The 8,762-nt window shown below is 49.4% G+C and overlaps 1 protein-coding gene across 2 annotated transcripts in view; it reads left to right on the top strand.

Moving 5' to 3' along the window:
• Positions 1-215: 215 nt before the first annotated feature.
• wnt5b (wingless-type MMTV integration site family, member 5b) overlaps positions 216-8,762 on the top strand; it is a gene marked incomplete at its 3' end in the record, with an annotated part of 98,599 nt that continues 90,052 nt past the window's right edge. The window contains exon 1 of one of the 2 annotated variants that reach the window (XM_080022478.1): positions 216-257. Of the gene's footprint in view, positions 258-6,071; positions 6,188-8,762 lie in introns of those variants that run through there. The other variant, XM_080022477.1, reaches the window with a different exon arrangement.

The following is an 8,762-nucleotide window of genomic DNA, read 5'->3' as shown; positions in this document are numbered from 1 at the left end:
AGTGACACGCAGAACAACTGCGGAGCAAAAAAAAAAAAAATGACATTTTAAAAGCGCTTCTCCTCATCTGACCCTCGTCCCCGTCGACCCCTCCCGCAGTCCTGCCCACACGGACTCCGGAGGTGGAAAATCCGGGTTCACAAAATCCAAAACAAATCCACCCCGGGACTTTGAGTCGGCCGCGCGGATCTGCTCATCGGCATCCACCCAGAGGTCGGACTGGAGGGTGAAACCGGCCGATCAGCGCATGGATGGAGGTAAAACACGGCAGGACTTGTACTTTCTGAGCCAAGACTGTTCCACCTCAGTTAGAATTAACTTTATTAACAGCTCTTTACAGCTCTTCACAGTCGCGGTTTGATCGAAACAGACTGTGGTTGACTCGCAGTTAACGGTGCCGTGTGTAGAATATATACGGGACAGACGGGGCAGGAATGGAATACAATATTCTGTGGGGGTGGCTGACTTAACCCGCGCTCAACGATTGCTCTGATGGGCGACAGGTGAACAGCCACCCCTGATGCTGGGCCCCATTAGGTGTGGCTGCTGACATCGCACCACCCCCGCACCACATATTCATGGGTATATTCATGGGTTTTAATTTGTGCACGACAAAAGTAAGAATCGTTGTGTTGGCTTTACCTTAGAGTGAGACGTTTTTATCTACGTAGGGGCGAGGGCACGCTCCGCGGAGGCCGCCGTGTTGCACCGCCGCGTTTCTTCCACAGTGGCCCAGAAGGGACATCCCAAACACTGGCTCTAGAGAGGGCCTTTTCGCGGCCGCTGACTCTTCCACGGAGGCCCCTGTCAGTGTGTTTAGTTTGTTGACCCCGAACTAAGTTCATCCAGTGACTCAATGACTGGATAGAGAGAGACAGTGAGTGAGTGAGTGAGAGAGAGAGAGAGAGAGAGCGGGAGAGAGGGGGGGGGAGCGAGAGAGAATGAAAAAACAAATGTAGGTAGGTGAGAGAAAGAGCAGCATTGAGGGAGAGATGGAAAAAATGGAAGGGGGTTGGTGGTATTAGGAAGAGGAGGGGGGTGGTGAAAAGGTGGAGTGGCCGGGCGATGGGAAAATAAGAGGGGGAAGAACGGAGGGAGGTGTCAGCCAGTGGAAGGCTATAAAAAGAAGCACCGAGCGCGACGTTAAAAGCGCAGAGCTCCCAAAATAAGCCGCCGGCCACCGAGAAAACCCGACATCCAGCCCGCGACATCCCCTCTCTCTCTCTCTCTCTCTCTGTTTTCCATTCATCTTTCCATCCCAGCGACTCTTTTCTTTTTCAGAGGGACTTCCTCCGTTCGGGCCGAGGAAGAGGAGATTATTGAGGGAGGGAGCGCGGCGGCGACCGGCCACCATTTTAAATATACACAGACAGAAAAGTAATAAAGGCTTTTTTTTTTTTTTTTTTTTAATGTCGTAACGATGCTATTTGTGTACCATTAATGTCGTGTGACAGGCAGTACTTATTATCACACCGTCACTAATGTGGTTTGAGGGTGGTTTGATCTATGGAAGGATCACTAATCAACCACTCATAAGACAATGGAATGGAACGGAAAATGCAGAAATGACTGGACCATCATTTCCACATTTTTAGGTTTTAACGCATGATTAGGTGTTGTTTGTGTTAACCTGTGCTGTCAACATGCAGGGCACACAACACAGAGTATTTAAATGGCGTTGCATCCAGGGCAGAGTCAGTCTGCAAGTGGAGTTCAAGTTCTCAACCTGCAATGCAGCTCTTTATTAATTCTTTAATCATCAAGAACCGCTGCAATAACTCTGTCCTGTGCACGACCTGTGGCGTGACAGGAGCGCGGCTTTTTCTGACGCAGAGCCGCCACCAAACCCCCCTCTCTGGAGAATGATCTTACCATGTATTGGGTCTATAAACAACTAACCATCATTAATACTCCGAGAGGCGGAGGATCACCACGGGTGAGAGAGATGAGCGTAGAACCAAACAACAGTGACATGGAAGAACATGAACATAGAAACATCAGACGACAACATGTATCGACAAAACAGAGCTAATTACGTCCAGGAAAACTGGAACAGCAGCCGGTCGCGCAGCCTCTTCCTAGTTATGGCGGTGAATGAGGGAGGCCCCCCCAGAGCGGCCCCGTGTGCCCCCGCCATGCCGGGCCGCTCGGCGCCCCCTCATCGGGCCCCCGGCCGGTCAGGGGCATGATGGGGGCGCAGAGACCACCCGCGGACGATAGAACAGGGGGTGGTGGACGGCCCCCAACCTGCGGCCGGGCCCCACAGCGGCGAGCGCCCCGCGCAACGAGGGCACCAGGGAACAGGTACAGCGAGGTGCGACGACAGGGGTCCGCCCCCCACCGAAGGAGACCGTGACGTGTAAATAGTCAACGTTCGCGTGATCTTTGAAAAATCAACAACGACAACAACAACATAACAACAACAAATCTGACCACGTGGTCGAATCAACCAATCAGAAGACAGAGAGGAAACCCGCGAAACTAAATGTGAAGATATTGTCGTTGTGAATTGATGAACCCCGTTTTAGAGCTGCAGTTTGGGCCCATGCTTCGGTGTCGGTCATAGCTGCGTTCGCCACACACTGCAGCAGCGTCTGATTTCCTAAATATTAATATTGAAGTGGTTTCACCATTTCATATTTTCCATGAACAATATTTTACAACAGCCATGTTGTCATTTCAGTCGTCAAAACAAAGACATGACTCTCACTCTTGTTTTTTTTTTTCTTATATTATGTAATATTAAAGTATATTCAATTTTTTTTTTTTTATTCTCACAAGCCGGAAGAATATTAAGTTCACGGGGTTCGCGCTTATTGAATTTGTAAAAGTCTGGTTTTCCTCTCCCAACGTCAGTTTGTCAGGATGGCCGAGCGGTCTAAGGCGCCAGACTCAAGGCTGATCACCTTCCTCTGAGTGGGGCTTCTGGTCTCCGAATGGAGGCGTGGGTTCGAATCCCACTTCTGACAAGGTTTTTTTTTTTTCTTCTTCTTCTTCCTTTGTCGCACGTTGCTTGCTCCGTTCCCCTCCAGGTTGTAACGGTGACAAAACCACCTGAACACGACGAGGCGGCGTCAACACGGAGCCTCCATTTAAACGAGTGTAACTAGTGAGTGGAAACGAGCCTCTTCACTCGCTTATCACTGAGGAAACATACGTTGAAGGGGGAAAGAAAACAAGTGGAAAACACAAGCACAGACAGACAGACACAAACAGATAGACAGACAGACAGATAGACAGACAGATAGACAGCTAGACAGACAGACAGATAGATACATAGATAGACAGACAGATAGACAGACAGACACAAACAGATAGATAGACAGACAGACAGATAGATACTCTCTCTCTTCCTCCCTCCCCCCTTCTCTCTCACTGCCTCTCTCTCCCCTTCCCCATCTTCTCGCTCCCCCCCCCCCCCCACCCTATCTCTCTCTCCCTCTCTCGCCCGCTCTCTCTCCCCTTCCCCACCTCCCCCCTCGATCTCGCTCTCCCGCCCGCCCTCCCTCCCTCCCTCCCACCCTCTCTCCCACCCTCTCTCCGCTTCCCCTCCCTCCCTCCCTCCCTGCCTCCCTCTCACTCACGGCGGCCCTCCGGGGCGGCACCGAGTGACCCCGCTTCAACCCAAGATTCAAAAAGAACCGATAACTGTTTTATTTTGTCCTCATAAACATAGACGTGAACAGAAACACAAACACATACATAAACACAAACACAAACATAAACATAAACAGAAACACAAACACAAACACAAACACAAACAGAAACACACATAAACATAAACACAAACAAACATAAACACAAACACAAACACAAACATAAACAGAAACAGAAACAGAAACACAAACACACACAAACACAAACATAAACAGAAACAGAAACACACACAAACAGAAACACACACAAACACAAACACAAACAGAAACACACATAAACATAAACACAAACAAACATAAACACAAACACAAACACAAACACAAACACAAACACAAACACAAACACAAACACAAACACAAACACAAACACAAACACAAACACAAACACAAACACAAACACAAACACACACAAACATAAACACAAACAAACATTAACACAAACAAACATTAACATAAACATAAACACAACCATAAACATAAACACAAACACAAACACAAACCATAAACACAAACACGGCAAATGGAAACAAAGGGAGTTAACTTTAAATCCAGCGCTGGAAAGTGCTTCTTGTACTCACCTGCAGCGCCGGCACCTTCTACCTTACACTCTTTGTCATTCTGAGACTTTTTGTAAAATATATCATATTCTATTGCGTCAGAGCACACATTTCTTTTTATTATTAGTCATGGCAACCCCGAGCGCCGGCTCGCTATGACGTCATTGACCATATGTGGACATGGACGGGGGATCTCTTCGGATGGTGGCCGTGTTGGCGCTTTCTACGTCGCACCTTTTTGGTGAAGCGATGCTGCGTTCGGTGGTCCCCACGTTGACGTAGCATCAGATCGACAGAGAACGACGTCATACGTGTTAAAATAAACAACAACGTAGAAAGGGAACGTTGCTCACCGTTAACCACGCCCCTCATTTAAATAATCCAATTAATACGTCTAACTGCCCCCCCTCCCTCCCTCCTTCCCTCCCTCTCTCACTGCCTCTTCGTCTCCCCCCTCCATCTCCCCCACCGTCTCTCTCCCTCTCTATCTCTTCCCCCTCTCCACCCCCCTCCTTTCCTCTCTCCTTCCCCCTCTCCCTCTTTATCTTTCACCTCACTCCATCCCCCTCCCTTTTCCTCTCCCCCCCTCTCCCCCTCTCACTGCCTCTTCGTCTCCCCCCTCCACCTCCCCCACCCTCCCTCCCTCCCTCCCTCTTTATCTCTTCCCCCTCCCTCCTTTCCTCTCTCCTTCCCCCTCTCCCTCTTTATCTTTCCCCTCCCTCCATCCCTCTCTCTTTTTCCACCTCTCTCTCTCTCTCCCCTTCCCTCCCTCCCCTCTCTCGCCGCCTCTTCCTCCCCACCCCTCCATCTCCCCCACCGTCTCTCCCTCTCTTCCCCCTCTCCCTCTTTATCTCTTCCCCCTCTCCACCTCCTCCCTTTCTCTCTCTTTCCCCCTCTCCCTCTCTATCTTTCACCTCACTCCATCCCCCTCTCCCCTCTCCCCCCCCCCTCCCTCTCTCACTGCCTCTCCCCTCCAACCCTCCATCTCCCCCACCGTCTCTCCCTCTCTCTCCCTTCCCCTCCCTCTTTATCTCTTCCCCCTCTCCCTTCCTCTCTCTCTCCCCCCTCTCCCTCTCTATCTTTCACCTCACTCCATCCCCTCCCTTCCTCTCCCTCCCTCCATCCCTCTCTCTCTCTTTTTCCACCTCTCTCTCCCCCTCCCTCCCTCTCTCTCCCCCTCCTCATCCTCCCTCCCTCCCTCCCCTCTCTTTCTCTCTCTCCATCCCTCCTCCCTCGCTCCTTCCCTCCTCTCTCTTTCTCTCTCTCACTCTCTCCTTCCCTCCTCTCGCTCTCTCTCTCTCTCCCTCTCCTCCCCCCCGCTCTCTCTCTCTCTCCCTCTCCTCCCCCCCGCTCTCTCTCTCTCTCTCTCTCTCTCTCTCTCTCAGAAGCCTCCAGAACAGACTGCACACGCGGCGCAGAGTGAACTTTACACTAAAACTTTAGTTTTCCTCCAACTTTCCTCTCCCGCGTCGTTCGGTGGAAACGTGCCCGGTTCGCGTCAAACCAGAGGAACGGCAACGGGAAGGGAGGTGTTTGGAGGTGTTGGTGGTGGTGGTGGTGGTGGTGGTGTTGTTGTTGTTGTTGTTTATGTTGCAGTTGTAGTATTTGCCGTGAGCGAGCCGACCGGAGCCGCCGCAACGCTTCGTTCGACCGGCGATTTTGGGGGACACCTGTTGCTCAAACACCGCGACGCGGACGGAGCCCGAACAGAAGAAGTTCCTCCACCTCGCCGAGTGAAAACCTGCCGCTGGAGGACTTGACAGCTGCGCGGCGCCTCCACCGCCACCGCAGCTCCGCCGGGAGCCTCCACCTTGGGCTTTTTTTTTTTTCTTTTGTTTGTTTTTTTGTTTTTTGCTGCTCCGGACATTATAGCATCCACGCGGTGTCGTTTTTTTGGAACTCCGTCTCAGAAAGGGTTCCGAGGGATTTTTTTTTGTGTGCCAAGAAGCAGCAGCGGAGGAAGCGCCGGACCCGGTAGGAACCACCCAGCGATGGGCTCCGTTTTAACAAACAATGTTTCAGAAAAGCGGGCCCGTGAAATGGTGAAAAGTTAAAATAATGATGTAACGCAACCCAGCGACCCGGCCCGTCCCAATAGCGAGCAGTACCGTAATGTGTGTAATAGTTTTCCCAAAGTGGGGGCCCCTCAAGAGGTTCCAGGGGGTCCCCGGGAGAAGGAACACGTTCAACTTCTTTATTTCACTCGACGTTACAATAGGGACTGTTTTTTCCCCCCCCACCCTTAGATAAGGTTATGGTGTTATATCTGACAACACACATCTTGCCAACTTTTTGGAGTGCCGTGGAGGTTGCAGGTGATGTTTTGGGGAAACAAAGGGATGACGGAAGGGAGGTCTGGTGGACTTTTGAATCAATGACCTTGAACATCTACCAGTGTGTGTCTGCTTAAGCTGGGCAGGATTTATCCCTAAAACCCCTTTGCTGTTGCAGAACTTTTGCTCCCGTGTGTGTGTGTGTGTGTGTGTGTGTGGCAGCTCTCTCTCTCTCTCTCTCTCTCTCTCTCTCTCTCTGCGGTCAGCAGCAGGACTATTTTAGTAAAAATGTTGCACAAATGTTTCTCTCATTCTGGAGAGTTAGTTTGACCTCATCAGAGCTGGTGTGTGTGTGTGTGTGTGTGTGTGTGTGTGTGTGTGTGTGTGTGCGTGTGTGCGTGTGTGCGTGTGTGCGTGTGTGTGTGTGTGTGTGTGTGCGTGCGTGCGTGTGCGTGCGTGCGTGCCCTGCACATTGAGTCAACAGCCCTGGGATCAGAACTTAAAACCCGAATATGTCATTTGATAGGTTAATGCTATACAAATAACACAAGGCCGTATATAACATCAAATTCCATCCCATTCTCATGCGCGGTGTGATATTCTGCTGTCGTCAGGGAAATCCCTGCCGTGCAACGGACGCCGGCCCTGGCCTGGGCAAGAAGTTAAATAAAAAAGAAAAAAAGGCACTTGCAGTTCTGACCAAAATACCAATATAAGTTGCATGTGTGGTTTTTTGGGGGGGAAGTGTGTGCGTGTGTAATACGTGCAAAATGTGCCGCGCAGAGATGTGGCTACGGAAAAGGTCGAGGCCGTGCACCCTCATTCAGTTTTAATATATTTGGAAGGGGCACGTTGTGATCCTAAGACAATAAGGCTGCACCAGGCCCCCAGACTCACGCATTAGTCCATTGGCTGCAGCGCTGAATGCACGGACACATATCCCGAGGCCACGAAATGTAGATTTGATGAAGTCATGTGTCAAAGAGTCGTACTGGATATTATAAGTAGTGCAAGATGTGTTCTGCCGAAAAACATGGCAAAGGTTTTTTGGTTTTTTGTTTTTTTTTATCACACGTGTGTATTTAGGAAGGACGTTTCAAAACAAACCGATATTGATCAAAGCATTATGCAAGTTCACATGGGTGTTTTAGGGTTATATTTGTACTTTTATGTTTTGTACTGTATGAGTGTTTGCAGGCTCTGCTTTAACCTTTGACCCCGTCATGTCACAATGGTTCGGCGCACACCGTAAAATACGGAAAAATAAAAGCTTTTTACATGCACATCTTTTCAAGCCTTTTTCATGTTGTGCTAGGATGTGCCCAGATTCAGCTGCGTTTAAACGGCCTCAAGCGTATTAAGCTCAAAGGTACAGGGGTAGCCATCTTTTTCATTCAATGATTAATTTTTGAGAGTAAAAAATGGAATTTGTTTCATAATTGGCCTCAGCTAATTGTGAAGACATCCTTTTATTACAGCTGAGAATTGTGTTATTCAACATTGTATCATGCACACTGTGTATGTGTGGCTGTGTGAACAGGTGTGTGTGTGTGTCTTGGGAATAGATAGTAATGTCTGTGAGTAAATGTCTGTATAAATATTATTGGTCAGGCTTTGGATGTGTGTGTGTGTGTGTGTGTGTGTGTGTGTGTGTGTGTGTGTGTGTGTGTGTGTGTGTCCCTCGGGGGCGCAGATAGGAACGTTACGGAGTCTCAGAGGTGATGAAAAGTGCTGCTGTCAACAAGTCGGCCATTAGAGGAAGATAATCGCCCTCTTCCTTCTCTTCTTTCTCTTTCCTCTCACTTTCTCACAATCCCTGTTTTCCACCTTTTCTCTCTTTCTGACTGTCTTTTTCCTCCCCCCCTTTTTTTCCTCACTTTTTCACTCCCTCCTTCTCTTCTATCTCCTCATCCTCTCCAGCATTTCACGAGCTCACCTTTGTTGTTGGGCATCTATTTTATCTCTTTTTATTCGTTTTCATCTCTCTCTGTCTCACCCTTGGTGCAACTCTTTCTTCTCCTTTTTTTTACCACTTGTGTACTCTCCAATCTCTTTCACTCCCTTTCTCTTTTTACCCCCTTTTCAAGTGAATACACACTACCGGTGCAAATTCCTGAAACAAACAGTGGAGTGTTGCCTGAGTGATATTTCCCTGGCAGCTATAGGTAATTAGAATTATGTGTGTGTGTGTGTGTGTGTGTGTGTGTGTGTGTGTGTGTGTGTGTGTGTGTGTGTGTGTGTGTGTGTGTGCGCGCGCGCATGTGTGTGTACGTGTG

Source organism: Zeus faber (assembly GCF_960531495.2).
Source record: "Zeus faber genome assembly, chromosome: 21".
NCBI lineage: Eukaryota > Metazoa > Chordata > Actinopteri > Zeiformes > Zeidae > Zeus > Zeus faber.
Note: the sequence above shows the minus strand (reverse complement) of the source record. Positions and strands in the feature narration are given on the sequence as shown.